Genomic DNA, 17,581 nt, shown 5'->3' on the forward strand with positions numbered 1-17,581 from the left:
AGAACTCTCCGCAGAATCTTTCCTTTTATACATTACGCAGGTAGCGTCACCTCTACCTACTTTGCACAATTGCCCTCAAATGCTAGTAATGTACATATTGAAGCGTGTAGTACAGTTCCTGATAATTTGAGATTTGTTGCATAACGCCTTCACTGTGCTGCAGTTCTAATGTCCAGTAGTGAAAATTAGTTTTGCACGATAACATAGTCTATTATTAGCGCATATGTGATACTAGTCCTTAAAGTACGGACCATTAGGAGACACAGCAGTTGAAGCGTACTCTGCATTGTTGCCAGATCACCTCCACCCATCCCCATCACATTCCACCGTCCTCCTTCGTTCTAGACAAGTTGCGTGAGATATAAAAGTCGGGAAATTAAAAAACAGGGATGTGGTGTTATTTTGTGTACATATACGAAAGCGGAGAGTGAAAATTTGTACCAATGCCTGGAATCGAACCTGGGTCACCTGCTCATTAGGGAGGTGCATAAGCCACTAAGGTACCTTGGCACAGGCGTGGAATTCGGACAAATGCAAGCAGCAGCACTACGGAACGATAAACCTATCTCGACGGGCTACGACAGTGATACTGTAGCATTCCGACAGGGTTTGATAGACCTTTCTACTTCTTGCACAAGGTATAACATTGTCTTCTAACAACAACAAAATACGTTTCCTGATTGAAGAACTCTCCGCAGAATATTTCCTTATATACATTACGTAGGTAGCGTCACCTCTACCTACTTTGCATAATTGCCCTCAAATGCACCGATTAAGCTGGCACGCCTCTCTCCTCGATCCAAATTCTCACTGCAGCCCCAGTCTACTTTAAATTCCCCCTGACACACGAACAGAATTGCCGAGGCTCTCCGTGTTCTGGGATAGTACCTCAGCATCGAACGTAAATGGGAGACCAGCCTGAAACACAGGAGCATGTACTTATAGAAATGAAATGACACTGTTTTAAGAGACTTTACAGGTCTCATTCAGATATTATTTTATGTTTATGGACTGAAGCGGCGAGTGAAAATTTGTACCAAGGCACAGAAATCGAACCCGGGTCTCCAGCTTACTAGGCTGGTAGGTTAGCCACTTTTTTACCTGTTAGTGAAAAACTTTACTGCCTGCACCCAGTTGTACTTCTGACCTTTTGCAATTCTCAAATGTGTATTCAACTTCCTGCACAGTTCAGTTCAAAAGTACAAAAATTACAAAGTAGTACACTGTAGAAATCACTTCGGAAATGAAAATTTCCGATCGTATTTCCAGTCAGATTTTTTAACCAAAATTAGCAGAGGTATTTTGTTACCTACAAAATGCTTTGCCAGTTTTTCGCATAGAACAATCTACTGAATGTCGAACGCCTTTCCGTTCAGTAGACAACTTGTCGTCAGACCACCTCGTCTGATCGCACAGGATGAGTCAGCGAAATCACGTCCCTAGATAGTGTGTTCCGCCTATCAAAAGCATTTTCATCTGGATCACCTGTATAATATTCTAAAACAGTTCTGTACACGATGTATCCCTAGAATCTTGTACATGTTTGTTGCAACTTCGTTGGAGACGTACGGAAAGATCAACGAAGTAAATGATGACTAACTGACAACCTCAGCTGCCGACAGGTGTTGTTGTTATCCCTCGATGTGGACAGCTGAAAATGTGTGCCCCGACCGGGACTCGAACCCGGGATCTCCTGCTTACATGGCAGACGCTCTATCCATCTGAGCCACCGAGGACACAGATGAATAGCGCGACTGCAGCGACTTATCCCTTGCACGCCGCCCGTGAGACTCACATTCCCAACTGTCCACAATTCTACATATGTATCGTACCTTATAGACATTTGCCCACCCACTCATTACTCGCGCACGCTTTGGCGATTCCCGTAAGAGTTTGGGCAACCTGTGCGCATACGCACAGACGAAGGTCAATGGCTGGGTAGCCTTTAACTATATATACGAAGACAGTAACTTGTTCTCGAAAGAAGAACAGTTACTGTTGATGACCGTGCAGCTTTTCCCTCTTCGAGAACAAGTTACTGTCTTCGTGTATATAGTTAAAGGCTACCCAGCCATTGACCTTCGTCTGTGCGTATGCGCACAGGTTGCCCAAACTCATACGGGAATCGCCAAAGCGTGCGCGAGTAATGAGTGGGTGGGCAAATGTCTATAAGGTACGATACATATGTAGAATTGTGGACAGTTGGGAATGTGAGTCTCACGGGCAGCGAGCAAGGGATAAGTCGCTGCAGTCGCGCTATTCATCTGTGTCCTCGGTGGCTCAGCTGGACAGAGCGTCTGCCATGTAAGCAGGAGATCCTGGGTTCGAGTCCCGGTCGGGGGCACACATTTTCAGCTGTCCACATCGAGGGAAAACAACAACACCTGTCGGCAGCTGAGGTTGTCAGTTAGTCATCATTTATTCCAGGGAAAAGCTGCACGGTCATCAACAGTAACTGTTCTTTCGAGAACAAGCTACTGTCTTCGTATATCAACGAAGTAGGCGCCCTTTTCCTCCGACACGTCCTCGAACCAGGCCATTAATGTTGTTGCCAACCCCAGTCGTGGACTGTGCGGCTGGTCCCGGCCGAGATTCGAGTCCTCTCTCGGGCATGGGTGTGTGTGATTGTCCTTAGGATAATTTAGGTTAAGTAGTGTGTAAGCTTAGGGAGTGATGACCTTAGCAGTTAAGTCCTATAAGATTTCACACAAATTTGAACTTTTTTTATTTTATTTTGCTAACCCCAGTCGGCGGTATTCTGGTGACACAGTTACTGCTGTCACGTGGCCATGCCAGCCTTCTCTGTGGCCCTTTGCCTTGCCCATAATCTAACCCATAATTTCCCCATTTGCTGATTCTGGCACTTGAAAATATTCAGGCCAGTGAGTGAAGTATTGCATGCAGAAAGACAGTTCATCAGCTTCAGTCAGTAGATCTAGAATCACATTATTGAATTTGAACATGTCATTGAAAGTCAAGGGCCTCAAGGTCGTCATGCTTACAGCTTCCGAAAACAAGCTTCCTTGAACCTATTAAGTAATGGACGTTAACAGTGGTCACACACAAATACACACACACACACACACACACACACACACACACACACACACACACTAATGCTAAGCCCTCTTGGCACAGCGGTGCACACAACTGCATGGATTACACTGGCACGCCTGGAGGAGGCCTGCCTACACCCCCCTTTCCTTGACACGAATTTTCACTCGCCGCTTCAGTCCATACACATAAAATCATATCTGCATGATACCTGTTAATTCTCTGAAACTGTGTTATTTCATTTGTGTAAGTACCTGCTCAGGGTTTCAGGCTGGATCCCCTATTTGTGTTCGATTCTGAGGTGCCCTTTTTGAACAGGGAGAGACTCGGCAATTCTGTTCGTTTGTACCGTAGAATTTAAAGTAGACTGGAGCGGCAATGAGAATCTGGATCGAGGAGAGAGGCATGGCAAAGTAATTGGTATAGTTGTGTGTACTACTATGCCAGCATGGCTTAGTGGCTATTGCGCCACCCTTGTAAGCAGGACACCCGGTTCGATTCCCGGCCGTGGTACAAATTTTCACTCGCCGCTTCAGTCCATACATAAAATCGTATCTGTATGAGACCTGTAAAGTCCCTGAAACAGTGTCATTTCATCATCTGGTTTTATTGCATTGGCTGGGACTAGCTGCCCGCCTGCGTGGTTGCCAAATTTTCCATGTACGTATAGGCCTGCCTTATCTAAGTGGCTATAATTTATGACCCACTGCCATAACATAGCTGCCTGTTTACTTACGTAACCCTTATCTTTATCGCTATTATTTATGACCCAATATGGCTACCTAAGATTTTTCACCTACCATTCCAAAAAATAAAACAGCTCTTCCAATTTGAACCTCCACCAATGATAAAAGTACGAAACGAGGCTACCTACACTTTCAGCTGTCTTGTTACAATTACATTTCAAGGTCACCCACTACCCGCTATTCCCATCCAAATAGAAATCGTTAAGAGCATTGTAATATGACACTTTTTAGGATTTATTGGGAAGTTAGTACCAAAGAAAACACATATGCTGGTAGAAAAAACTTTTTTTAAATTTTTGTATACATTTCCACACAGACTGGGATGATGATGCCATTGAAACAGAGGATGACACGCGTAAAGCTGAAATACTAAACACCTTTTTCCAAAGCTGTTTCACAGAGAAAGACCGCACTGCAGTTCCTTATCCAAGTCACCGCACGAACGAAAAAATGGCTGCCATCGAAATAAGTGTCCAAGGAATAGAAAAGCAACTGAAATCACTCAAAAGAGGAAAGTCCACTGGAGCTGACGGGATACCAATTCGATTCTACACAGAGTACGCCAAAGAACTTGGCTCCCCTTCTAACAGCCGTGTACCGCAAGTCTCTAGAGGAACGGAAGGTTCCAAATGATTGTAAAAGAGCACAGGTAGTCCCAGTTTTCAAGAAGGGTCGTGGAGCAGATGCGCAAAACTATAGGCCTATTCTCTGACATCGATCTGTTGTAGAATTTTAGAACACGTGTTTTGCTCGCGTATCGTATCATTTCTCGAAACCCAGAATCTACTCTGTAGGAATCAACATAGATTCCGGAAACGGCGATCGTGTGAGACCCAACTCGCTTTATTTGTTCATGAGACCCAGAAAATATTAGATACAGGCTCCCAGGTAGATTCCATTTTCCTTGACTTCCGGAAGGCGTTCGATACAGTTCCGCACTGTCGCCTAATAAACAAAGTAAGAGCCTACGGAATATCAGACCAGCTGTGTGGCTGGATTGAAGAGTTTTTAGCAAACAGAACACAGCATGTTGTTCTCAAATGGAGAGACGTCTGCAGACGTTAAAGTAACCTCTGGCTTTCCTCAGGGGAGTGTTATGGGACCATTGCTTTTCACAATATATATAAATGACCTAGTAGATAGAGTCGGAAGTTCCATGCGGCTTTTCGCGGATGATGCTGTAGTATACAGCGAAGTTGCCGCATTAGAAAATTGCAGCGAAATGGAGGAAGATCTGCAGCGGATAGGCACTTGGTGCAGGGAGTCGCAACTGACCCTTAAGATAGACAAATGTAATGTATTGCGAATATATAGGAAGAAGGATCCTTTATTGTATGATTATATGTAACGGAACAAACACTGGTAGCAGTTACTTCTGTAAAATATCTGGGAGTATGCGTACGGATCGATTTGAAGTGGAATGATCATATAAAATTAATTGTTGGTAAGGCGGGTGCCAGGTTTTCATTGGGAGTGTCCTTAGAAAATGTAGTTCATCAACAAAGGAGGTGGCTTACAAAACACTCGTTCGACCTATACTTGAGTATTGCTAATCAATGTGGGATCCGTACCCGGTCGGGTTGACAGAGGAGGTACAGAAGATCCAAAGAAGAGCGGCGCGTTTCGTCACAGGGTTATTTGGTAAGCGTGATAGCGTTACGGAGATGTTTAGCAAAATCAAATGGAAGACTCTGCAAGAGGCGCTCTGCATCGCGGTGTAGCTTGCTGTCCAGGTTTCGAGAGGGTGTGTTTCTGGATGAGGTGTCGAATATATAGCTTCCTCCAACTTATACCTCCCGAGGAGATCACGAATGTAAAATTAGAGAGATTCGAGCGCGTACGGAGGCTTTCCGGCAGTCGTTCTTCCCGCGAACCATACGCGACTGGAACCGGAAAGGGAGGTAATGACAGTGGCACGTAAAGTGCCCTCCGCCACACCCCGTTGGGTGGCTTGCGGAGTATAAATGTATTTGTAGATATAGACAGAGAACAACTCTTCTCTGTATTTGTTTGATGTAGTTTATTATTATTATTTTATTATTATTTATTTTATGGCTTCATTGGACCACTGTAGTCAAAAATACAAAGTTCTAAACAAGTTGTTACACATGGATACAATTTGGTTCGACAATAACTTAATATGATATTTAGGTAATATAATTACTAGAGGCTATTCTTATATGAAAGGTGTTTTGCTCTTCTGTCTGCCCAATATTTCTTCATTCTTTCAGATATTTTCTTTCTTTCTTCATCTGAGACCACTCTTCCTGTACTCCTTTTATTGATTTTCATTTGTAGTCTGGTTTGTAGGTCTTGCAGTATTCTGGTTTTCTCTGTCTTGTTTTTTTAGGTCATCTACTGTAATTTGAAGTTCTTTTATATCTTCCTTAATTTCTGTGATCCATTTAATGTCGCTCTTGCTATTCCACAATTTTTGTATTATTTTTTTACTAATTCTGTTTTCTGGAGTTCTCATCAGATGTCCAAAGAATGAGATACGTTTCTTCCTGATTGTACTCATGACTGGTTCTATTTTCTTATATACTGTTTCACTTGATGCTATTCTCCAATGTCCATTTATTTTATACTGTTTATTTATACGTCTCCTAATTATTCTTCTTTCTATTTTTAGTATTCTGTCAATTTCTCCTGTATTAGTTGTTTTGAAGATAGTTTCAGCTGCATACATTATTTCTGGTTGTGTAACTGTTTTATAGTGTTTTAATTTTGCATCTATAGATAGGCTTTTTTTGTTGTATGTAGTTTTGGTAATGTAATTTGCATAGTTCAGTTTTTTTATTCTATATTGCCATGATGGCTTCTCATTTAGATTGTATGTTATTATTTCGCCTAAATATTTAAATTTATCAACAATTTTGATTTCCTGTTCTTCTATTGTAATTTTGTTTGCAAGTGGTGGATCAGTTAGCATAATCTCCGTTTTTTCAAATGATATTCTAAGGCCTCCTTTCTCTGCTATTTCTTATAGTGATTTCACTTGTTGCCTGGCTTTTTGAACGGTGTTGGCTAGGAGAGCAAGATCATTAGTGAATCCCAAGCAGTTTAAGCTAATATCATCTTTTGCACTTCCAATTCTTATCCTCTTTGGATAGTCCTTGTACCATTCTCTCATTATGTATTCCAGTGCACAGTTGAAAAGTAATGGTGATAGGCAGTCACCTTGTCTTAAGCCTGTTTTTATGAGGAATGGTTCCGAAATTTCTCCTCTAAACTTCACTTTTGATTTGGTGTTGGTTAGAGTGAGTTGTATTATTTTAATTAGTTTTGGATGGAGTCCTAGATTTCTTAAAATTTTTAATATTGAAGGTCTGTGGAGACAAGTCATATGCCTTCTTAAAATCTACGAATGTTATTGCCAGAGGTTTGTTCCGTTTCTTGTAGTATGCCATAATCAACTTTAAACTAATTATCTACTCTGCACAGCTTCTCCATGGTCTGAAACCTCCCTGATATTCCCCTAACTCCTGTTCTAATTGCTCCTTGATTCTTTCATATAGTATCTTGGATAGAATTTTATATGTGCAATATAGGAGAGAGATTCCTCTGTAGTTGTCTGGGTTGCTCTTATCTCCCTTTTGTGTAGTGGGTGGATGATAGCTGTGGTCCAATGTTCGGGAAATTGTTCTGTTACCCAAATTTTTGTTAGAGCCATGTGTAAGGAGGTCTTGACTGTGTCACTTGCATATTTCCACATTTCAACAAAAACCTGATCTTCTCCACATGCCGTGTAATTTTTTTGTTCTTTAAGAATTTCTTCTACTTCTTGGAAAGTTGGAGGGTCTAGTTTGTTAAGTTTGGTTTTTATTGGAGTATTTACGTTGATTTGTAAGGGTTCTTTGGGTTCCTCGCAATTCAGAAGTTTATAAAATGCTTTTGCCATGATTTCTGCATTTTCCTTGTTACTGTGTGTCATTCTTCCATCTTCATCTTTCAGTATTAGTGTAGGGGCCTCATATTGTTGTAGTTGTTTCCCAAAGATTTTGTAGTAGTTCCTGGAGTTGGTTTTATGATAATTATCTTCTATAGACTTTATAATATCTTTATGAAATCCTCTCTTGATTCTTCTAATATTTTGAGTGAATTTTTTTCTTTCATTTTTTAGGTTGATGGCATTTTCTTCAGTTTTATGTGTTTGAAACTTTAACCATGCTTGGTGTCTATCTTCATGGAATTTGCCACATTCTGATGTCCAACATGCATGTTTCCTTCGTGGGTTCAAGGGAGCTAGATTCTCTGCTTCTTTTTTAAGATTAGGCACTATTTGTTCTAGATCATCTGTTAATTTGATGGTTTGTGTTATTTGTTGGTACTTATTATTTTTAATTAGCTGATGTGAGTCAAACCTCCTTTTTATTTTATTAGTTTTTCCGGTCCTCTTCTTTAACGGTGTGAATTTGATTTTAATTTTAACCATATAATGGTCTGAGCCTGTGTCTACTCCTCTCAGTACTTTAACTTTGTGGATCTCCTTATGAAAATTTTTGTCCATACAGACATGGTCTAGCTGCCACTCGCCCTTCCTCCAGTGTGGACGCTTCCATGTTTACTTGGCTTCCTCTTAAAGTATGTTGATTTAGATATAAGGTTGTGTTCTCTGCAGAGTTCTACAAGTCTTTGACCGTTTTAGTTTGCAAATTTATGTGGACTTCATTTTCAAATTATATCTTTATATTTCCTTTCTTTTCCCAACTGAGCATTGAAATCTCCCAATAAGATTTTTACATGCTTTTTATTTACTCTGTTCACAGTTTGTTCTAGAAGGTCCCAAAATTTATCTACCTCTTCCTTTGTTTTTGTTAGACAATTTTTTTCATTTGTTGGGGCATGAGCATTTATTATTGTATAGGTTTTATTCATTGTTTTAAAGCTTAGAGTCGCAATTCTTGGTGATACTGCTTGGAAATCCGTTACTGAATCTATTATTTTTATGTTTACTAAAAACCCTGTTCCAAACTGGGGACATTGTTTCATTGCCCTTGGTCCTGGTTTCCCATTATAAATTCTGTATCCTTGTGATTCGAATTTGTCCTCTGTGGTGTTTCTCATTTCTTGGATCCCTGTTATTAAAATTTTTTGTTTATTTAGTTCATCTGTGAGCTCCTTGAGTTTTCCGGTCTGAAGTAGTGAGTTTATGTTGTGTGTTGCTATATAATTCATTTGCTAATGTTTAATCTTCTTTTTGTGTTTTAGTGTGCATTTGGATGTTTGTAAACGCTCCGATTCGTTGCTGTCTTCTAGTTGACTACCCACCGAATCCGATGTAGCCTTTTCCTGCCTTTTTCAGCAGGACGGTGGAATGTTTTTCCTAAAAGACCTTTCCATTTTTGACTGTCGAAGGTTGTCAACCTTAGTTGGAGCAAGCTCCGATTTACAACTCCGGTTGTTAACCGCAAAGGGTGTGTTTGGTCCGCGAGAGCTATTTTATTTCACTCAAGTCCGCCAGTAAACCGGTGAGGACTTCCCTATCCGCCACCAGGGACGCGCCACGTAGGAGTATCACCTCTCCTCCTACTATGACAGCATAGTAGGTTCGTGGTTGATGTAGTTTTAATAACATTCAGATTAATTTTTAAGTTATAATTTAAATATACACCTGAATTTAATTTTACCTACAAGCTATTTCTTTTATGGCTGTAATAGTTAGGTCGTGCTTTCTTCCTCCACCTAGTTATTTGACAAATACAAAGATGGTATGCACTTGAATTATAATACGTATTTAATTTTTCCTGTGAACTATTTCTTTTATGGCTTTAACAGTTAGCTCTGTTCCTTCTTCCAATTATTCTAGCCGAGAGCATTTTCTTCTAATTTCCTGTGTAACACTGTCGTTAAAGCATTCCAAATCTTCTGGGTGCATGTTGACAACTCTACTGCTTCATGTTATTGTAGAATAACCGAACTGAAATTATAGTTCACAACTTTTGCAAACGAGTGCCCATTAAATATAAACTCCACAAACGAGTGTTATGTTGCTAGGTGCAAGTCGTCCATTCCACCACATTTAGGTACAATGTAACCATTTTTTAAGTTGATTTGAATGGGAGTTATCATCCAGGATCTGTCGATTTCTGTCAGTTCTCCAGCACGTGACCAGTTTCCATTGCTGTTTACAGTAATTCCTGATATTTTAAACTCCCCTGTCACAGGCATATTTCTACATAATCTGTCTTTGAAGTAATAAGTAAGACTTGGTTGCACATCTATAATGGCTTCGTCTTTTTCCGATATGGAGTTTCTATTCTTCTTCTGTGGCTGTTGTTTTCACCCTGTGCTCCAGTTTTCGTTTTATGGATTCAGTTTCCTTCATTTCTAGTTTTCTTTCGTGTGTACATAAAACATCAACTGCACCTAAGGGAGTGATTACTTTAATAGGAAATGGCTTGCTTCTTTTTCTTAAGCCATGTGGGCTAACATTATTTGTGGGAACCACTCCTAATTTGCAAATTTCTATATTAGACGGAATTTTGGAAAACAACGTCCTTAATTGAGAAAAATACGTTTCTCCAGCTTTAGTATAACACTCCTGTATAATACTTACGTTGTCCTCGTTGGAGATTGTGCTAAGGTCCTCGAGGCAAACAGAACAAAGTTTATCATCTTTTCTCGGGCCTGAATGTAAGATTTACTTGTGCACCAGTCAGCTTGCAAGTAATCTTTTTGCAACAGTAGACAAATTGTAAATCGCAATTAAACCCAATTTGAGACCAAAGAAGCAGTTGGCACAGAGTACATTGGAGCACATCGTAAATACTGTTTGTTGGAGTTTCACACACTTATACAGTCTTGCACAGGGTCAAGCAAACAAACCATTGTGTAGTTCAGAATGAGATTTTCACTCTGCAGCGGAGTGTGCGCTGAATGAAACTTCCTGGCAGATTAAAACTGTGTGCCGGACCGAGACTGGAACTCGGGACCTTTGCCTTTCGTGGGCAAGTGCTCTACCATCTCAGTTACCTAAGCACTACTCACGACCCATCCTCACAGCTTCAGTTCTGCCTGTACTTCGTCTTCGTCTTCCAAACATCACAGAAGCTCTTCTGCGAACATTATTGAGCATATCTGGGATGCCTTACAACGTGCTGTTTAGAAGAGATCTCCACCCCATCGTACTCTTATGGATTCATGGACAACGTTCTACATCTACATCCATACTCCGCAAGCCACCTGACGGCGTGTGGCGGAGGGTACATTGAGTACCTCTATGGTTCTCCCTTCTATTCCAGCCTCGTATTGTTCGTGGAAAGGATTGTCGGTATGCCTCTGTGTGGGCTCTAATGGTTCAAATGGCTCTGAGCACTATGGGACTTAACATCTATGGTCATCAGTCCCCTAGTACTTAGAACTACATAAACCTAACTAATCTAAGGCCATCACACAACACCCAGTCATCACTAGGCAGAGAAAATCCCTGACCCCGCCGGGAATCGAACCCGGGAAAACGGGAAGGGAAGCGAGAACGCTACCGCACGACCACGAGCTGCGGACCGTGGTCTCTAATCTCTGTGACTCTATCTTCATGGTCTCTTCGCGAGATATACGTAGGAGGGAGCAATATACTGCTTGACTCCTCGGTGAGGGTATGTTCTCGAAACTTTAACAAAAGCCCGTACCGAGCTACTGAGCGTCTGTCCTGCAGAGTCTTCTACTGGAGACTATCTATCATCTCCGTAATACTTTCGAGATTAGTAAATGATCCTGTAACGAAGCGCGCTGCTCTCCGTTGGATCTTCTCTATCTCTTCTATCAACCCTATCTGAGACGGATCCCACACTGCTGAGCAGTATTCAAGCAGTGGGCGAACAAGCGTACTGTAACCTACTTCCTCTGTTTTTGGATTGCATTTCCTTAGGATTCTTCCAATGAATCTCAGTCTGGCATCTGCTTTACCGACGATCAACTTTATATGATCATTCCATTTTAAATCACTCCTAATGCGTACTCCCAGATAATTTATGGAATTAACTGCTTCCAGTTGCTGACCTGCTATATTGTAGCTAAATGATAAGGGATCTTTCTTTCTATGTATTCGCAGCACATTACACTTGTCTACATTGAGATTGAATTGCCATTCCCTGCACCATGCGTCAGTTCGCTGCAGATCCTCCTGCATTTCAGTACAATTTTCCATTGTTACAACCTCTCGATATACCACAGCATCATCTGCAAAAAGCCTCAGTGAACTTCCGATGTCATCCACAAGGTCATTTATGTATACTGTGAATAGCAACGGTCCTACGACACTCCCCTGCGGCACACCTGAAATCACTCTTACTTCGGAAGACTTCTCTCCATTGAGAATGTCATGCTGCGTTCTGTTATATAGGAACTCTTCAATCCAATCACACAATTGGTCTGATAGTCCATATGCTCTTACTTTGTTCATTAAACGACTGTGGGGAACTGTATCGAACGCCTTGCGGAAGTCAAGAAACACGGCATCTACCTGTGAACCCGTGTCTATGGCCCTCTGAGTCTCGTGGACGAATAGCGCTTGGTGGGTTTCACACGACCGTCTTTTTCGAAACCCATGCTGATTCCTACAGAGTAGATTTCTAGTCTCCTGAAAAGTCATTATACTCGAACGTAATACGTGTTTCAAAGTTCTGTAACTGATCGACGTTAGAGATATAGGTCTAAAGTTCTGCACATCTGTTCGACGTCCCTTCTTGAAAACGGGGATGACCTGTGCCCTTTTCCAATCCTCTGGAACGCTACGCTCTTCTAGAGACCTACGGTACACCGCTGCAAGAAGGGGGGCAACTTCCATCGCGTACTCTGTGTAAAATCGAACTGGTATCCCATCAGGTCCAGCGGCCTTTCCTCTTTAGACCGATTTTAATTCTTTCTCTATCCCTCTGTCGTCTATTTCGATATCTACCATTTTGTCATCTGTGCGACAATCTAGAGAAGGAACTACAGTGCAGTCTTCCTCTGTGAAACAGCTTTGGAAAAAGACATTTAGTATTTAGGCCTTTAGTCTGTCATTCTCTGTTTCAGTACCATTTTGGTCACAGATTGTCTGGACATTTTGTTTTGATCCACCTACCGCTTTGACATAAGACCAAATTTTCTTAGGATTTTCTGCCAAGTCAGTACATAGAACTTTACTTTCGAATTCATTGAACGCCTCTCGCATAGCTGTCCTCGCACTAAATTTCGCTTCGCGTAATTTTTGTTTGTCTGCAAGGCTTTGGCTATGTTTATGTTTGCCGTGAAGTTCCCTTTGCTTCCGCAGCAGTTATCTAACTCGGTTGTTGTACCACGGTGGCTCTTTTCCATCTCTTACGATCTTGCTTGGCATATACTCATCTAACGCATATTGTATGATGGTTTTGAACTTTGTCCACTGATCCTCAACACTATCTGTACTTGAGAAGAAACTTTTGTGTTGAGCCGTAAGGTACTCTGAGATCTGCTTTTTGTCACTTTTGCTAAACAGAAAAATTTCCTACCTTTTTTAATATTTCTATTTACGGCTGAAATCATCGATGCAGTAACCGCTTTATGATCGCTGATTCCGTGTTCTGCGTTAGCTGTTTCAAATAGTTCGGGTCTGTTTGTCACCAGACGGTCTAATATGTTATCGCCAAGAGTCGCCTCTGTTTAACTGCTCAAGGTAGTTTTAAGATAAAGCACTTAAAGAAATTTCACTGGGTTCTTTGTCCCTGCCACCCGTTATGAACGTTTGAGTCTCCCAGTCTATATCCGGCAAATTAAAATCACCACCCAGAACTATAACATGGTGGGGAAATCTACTCGAAATATTTTCCAAATTATCCTTCAGGTGCTCAGCCACAACAGCTGCTGAGCCAGGGGGCCTATAGAGACATCCAATTACCATGTCTGAGCCTGCTTTAACCGTGACCTTCACCCAAATTATTTAACGTTTCGGATCTCCGCTAATTTCCTTCGATACTATTGCACTTCTTATCGCTATAAACACGCCTCCCCCTTCACTGTCGAGCCTGTCTCTGCGGTATACATTCTAATCTGAGTTCAGAATTTCATTACTGTTTACTTCTGGTTTCAGCCAACTTTCTGTCCCTAGTACTATGTGGGCATTGTGACCGTTTATTAATGAGAGCAGTTCTGGGACCTTTCTACAGACGCTCCTGCAGTTTACTATTAGCACATTAATATTGTTATTCCCCGTTGCGTTTAGCCTACTACTACCTTGTCGCGTCTCAAGAGGGGTCTTGTCGGGACTAGGGAGGGAATTCTCTAACCTAAAAAACCCACATGTGCACTCCACACGTACTCCGCTACCCTTGTAGCCGCTTCCTGCGCGTAGTGCATGCCTGACCTATTCAGGGGGACCCTACATTTCTCCACCAGATAGCGGAGGTCGAGAAATTTGTACCCCAGATCTCCGCAGAATCGTCTGAGCCTCTGGTTTAAGCCTTCCACTCGGCTCCAAACCAGAGGACCGCGATCGGTTCTGGGAACGATACTACAAATAGTTAGCTCAGATTCCACCCCGCGAGCGAGGCTTTCCGCCTTCACCAACTCCGCCAACCGCCTGTATGAACTGAGGATGACCTCTGAACCCAGACGGCAGGAGTCATTGGTGCCGACATGAGCAACAATTTGCAGTCGGGTGCACCCAGTGCTCTCTATCGCCGCCGGCAGGGCCTCCTCCACATCTCGGATGAGACACCCCGGCAAGCAGACAGAGTGAACACTGGCCACATGTCCACTCACAGGCAGAGCGGGCGATGCCACACGGCCAGCCTCCACATTTACCCTCCGCCTCGTGCGCCGCGAACGCTGCTGAACCAGCCACTCCCCTTGGGGAGAGGGTGGCCCAACCGCGCCCGATACCCGCGAAGATGTCTCGACAGCAGGGACAGTGGCTGAAGCATGTAACACCTGGGGTGTACCATGCGACGCACCAGACTCCCCACAGCCGCTACACTCCGAGGCAGCAGCCTGAAGACGGCCGACCGCGGCCATCAACACGCTCAGCTGTTCGCGAACAGTGGCCAGCTCCTCCTGCGTCCGTACACAGCAGTCACACATCCTGTCCATCCTAAGAAATCAATTTACTGTAGAGAGCTAATCAACTTTCAACTAGACTGCTAATTCACCTAAGGCGCTGATAGTTGACTAAACTGTGGTTACTAGACACTTCTTGCAGAAAACAATGAAAATAGCACTACCTGTCTCTGGAATGTATTCAAAACAAACACTAGCACTACTGGCACTATGGCTGACTAAAGGGACTCTCTCTGACTGGATTCAAAACAAACACGAAATCTATGGAACACTATTACTAGCACTCGACAATAAAGCTTCCTAAAAGCAAAAACACACGGAAGAAGAAGTGACAAGTAAGAAAAATACAGTTGCAGGATTAATGGTGTCAGTTCCGTCCAGCACTACTTCAGACATTAGTCGAGTCTATGCCACGTCGTGCTCGCGGCGGCCCTACACTGTATTAGGCTGGTGTACTAGTTTCTTTGGTTCTTCACTGAACATTAAATGGACACTCATTAGCAAAAGTTGTAAACTTCAAGTTTTATACAGAAATTCCACCAGAATGCGGAGCACGAGAGCTTGTAGTATACACTTAGGAATAAATACATTGATTTAACAGTAGTGTTATGCAGCAAATAAAAGGAGAAGTTAAAATCCACAGTTTTTCTTAGCTAGAAGAATTGAAAAAAAAATACAGAGCTAATGTTTAAAGCAGTAAAAAGAGATATTTTACAGTAGAATATTAGATACAAAATTCGAGAATATTCCTTTTTGTATCTATCACATTTTTAGTAGGAAAGAGAATTAGATGATTCAGATGTAGATTTAAATTGTAAGTCACAAATTAAGTTGGGTGTTCTTCAAACAACATAACACAGAAGTAAAGAAAGAATTACTTTCTGTATGGTAATGCATGTGCAAAAATTTATAAAATTTTTTGCACAAGCATAATTGTTTTCCTTGTAACCACCATGTCAAAAATGCTACAACGCGTCCCATTTACAGTGATCTACATGTGTGTCTTTTGGATGGGCGGAGTTGGTAACTAGATGAGACTAGTTAGTTTAAAGTGTAGCAACCCTCGTTTCTTGGCTGTATGAATGAATTCAATCCCTGTATGCATTGCGTTGTGTGCATATCCCTTTCAGGAAGTTAATATTTTTCCTGTCACCTTTGGCAGGGCATTGTGTGAGTGTCCGTTTCTGCACACAGAATGAATCTACTGTCTGATGATATTATATATAATGAGCTAATACCCTGCATAAAGTTATGAATTTACTAACATCTCTGTCATTTTTGAGGGGTCCTTTGTGCTTATGGAATGCAGGCATTACATATGGTGGTCAGAAACAGTGTTAAAAACATGTAAGGGTGTAGTTAAGGAAAAAAATTTGGTAAAGTTGCGGCGTTTCCGAGTTAATTAGCATTGAAGTTAACCTGTCATGCCATTGCGTGCGCAGTTTCAATTGATGGGGAGACAGTGTCGCTATATAAAAATGGGACATGGGATGGTAGTAAGAATCAAACCCAAACCAAAGGTTGAGCAGTGTCATGCGCTGTCGTCTGTGCTATGAGAACAACTGACAATGATTGTACCTGGCAGGCCGCTTGGATTTGCCTGATTGGTTAACTTCAGTGTCATTTAACTCAGAAACGGCGCAACGTATCGAATTATTTTCTAAACGTCATTTCTCAGCTCACCCTACCCTTCACCCATATAAGCACTCACACTGTTACTGACCACACTGTACATCATGTGTTTATGCAAGTGCATCACACGTGTGAAACAGTAAAATGGATGCTGTCTGCTATGTATTATTATCTACATCTACATCTACATCCATACTCCGCAAGCCACCTGACGGCGTGTGGCGGAGGGTACCCTGAGTACCTCTATGGGTTCTCCCTTCTATTCCAGTCTCGTATTGTTCGTGGAAAGAAGGATTGTCGGTATGCTTCTGTGTGGGCTCTAATCTCTCTGATTTTATCCTCATGGTCTCTTCGCGAGATATACGTAGGAGGGAGCAATATACTGCTTGACTCTTCGATGAAGGTGTGTTCTCGAAACTTTAACAAAAGCCCGTACCGAGCTACTGAGCGTCTGTCCTGCAGAGTCTTCCACTGGAGACTATCTATCATCTCCGTTACGCTTTCGAGATTAGTAAATGATCCTGTAACGAAGCGCGCTGCTCTCCGTTGGATCTTCTCTTTCTATCAACCCTATCTGGTACGGATCCCACACTGCTGAGCAGTATTCAAGCAGTGGGCGAACAAGCGTACTGTAACCTACTTCCTCTGTTTTTGGATTGCATTTCCTTAGGATTCTTCCAATGAATCTCAGTCTGGCATCTGCTTTACCGACGATCAACTTTATATGATCATTCCATTTTAAATCACTCCTAATGCGTATTCCCAGATAATTTATTGAATTAACTGCTTCCAGTTGCTGACCTGCTATTTTGTAGCTAAATGATAAGGGATCTTTCTTTCTATGTATTCGCAGCACATTACACTTGTCTACATTGAGATTGAATTGCCATTCCCTGCACCATGCGTCAGTTCGCTGCAGATCCTCCTGCATTTCAGTACAATTTTCCATTGTTACAACCTCTCGATATACCACAGCATCATCTGCAAAAAGCCTCAGTGAACTTCCGATGTCATCCACAAGGTCATTTATGTATACTGTGAATAGCAACGGTCCTACGACACTCCCCTGCGGCACACCTGAAATCACTCTTACTTCGGAAGACTTCTCTCCATTGAGAATGACATGCTGCGTT

General features: G+C 42.0%; 1 pseudogene; it reads right to left on the reverse strand.

The window, feature by feature from the left end:
* Nucleotides 1–1,390: 1,390 nt before the first annotated feature.
* LOC126252482 (N-alpha-acetyltransferase 20-like) lies at nucleotides 1,391–2,996 on the reverse strand (annotated as a pseudogene).
* Between the last annotated feature and the right edge of the window lie 14,585 nt (nucleotides 2,997–17,581).

This window comes from Schistocerca nitens, chromosome 4, assembly GCF_023898315.1.
Source record: "Schistocerca nitens isolate TAMUIC-IGC-003100 chromosome 4, iqSchNite1.1, whole genome shotgun sequence".
NCBI lineage: Eukaryota > Metazoa > Arthropoda > Insecta > Orthoptera > Acrididae > Schistocerca > Schistocerca nitens.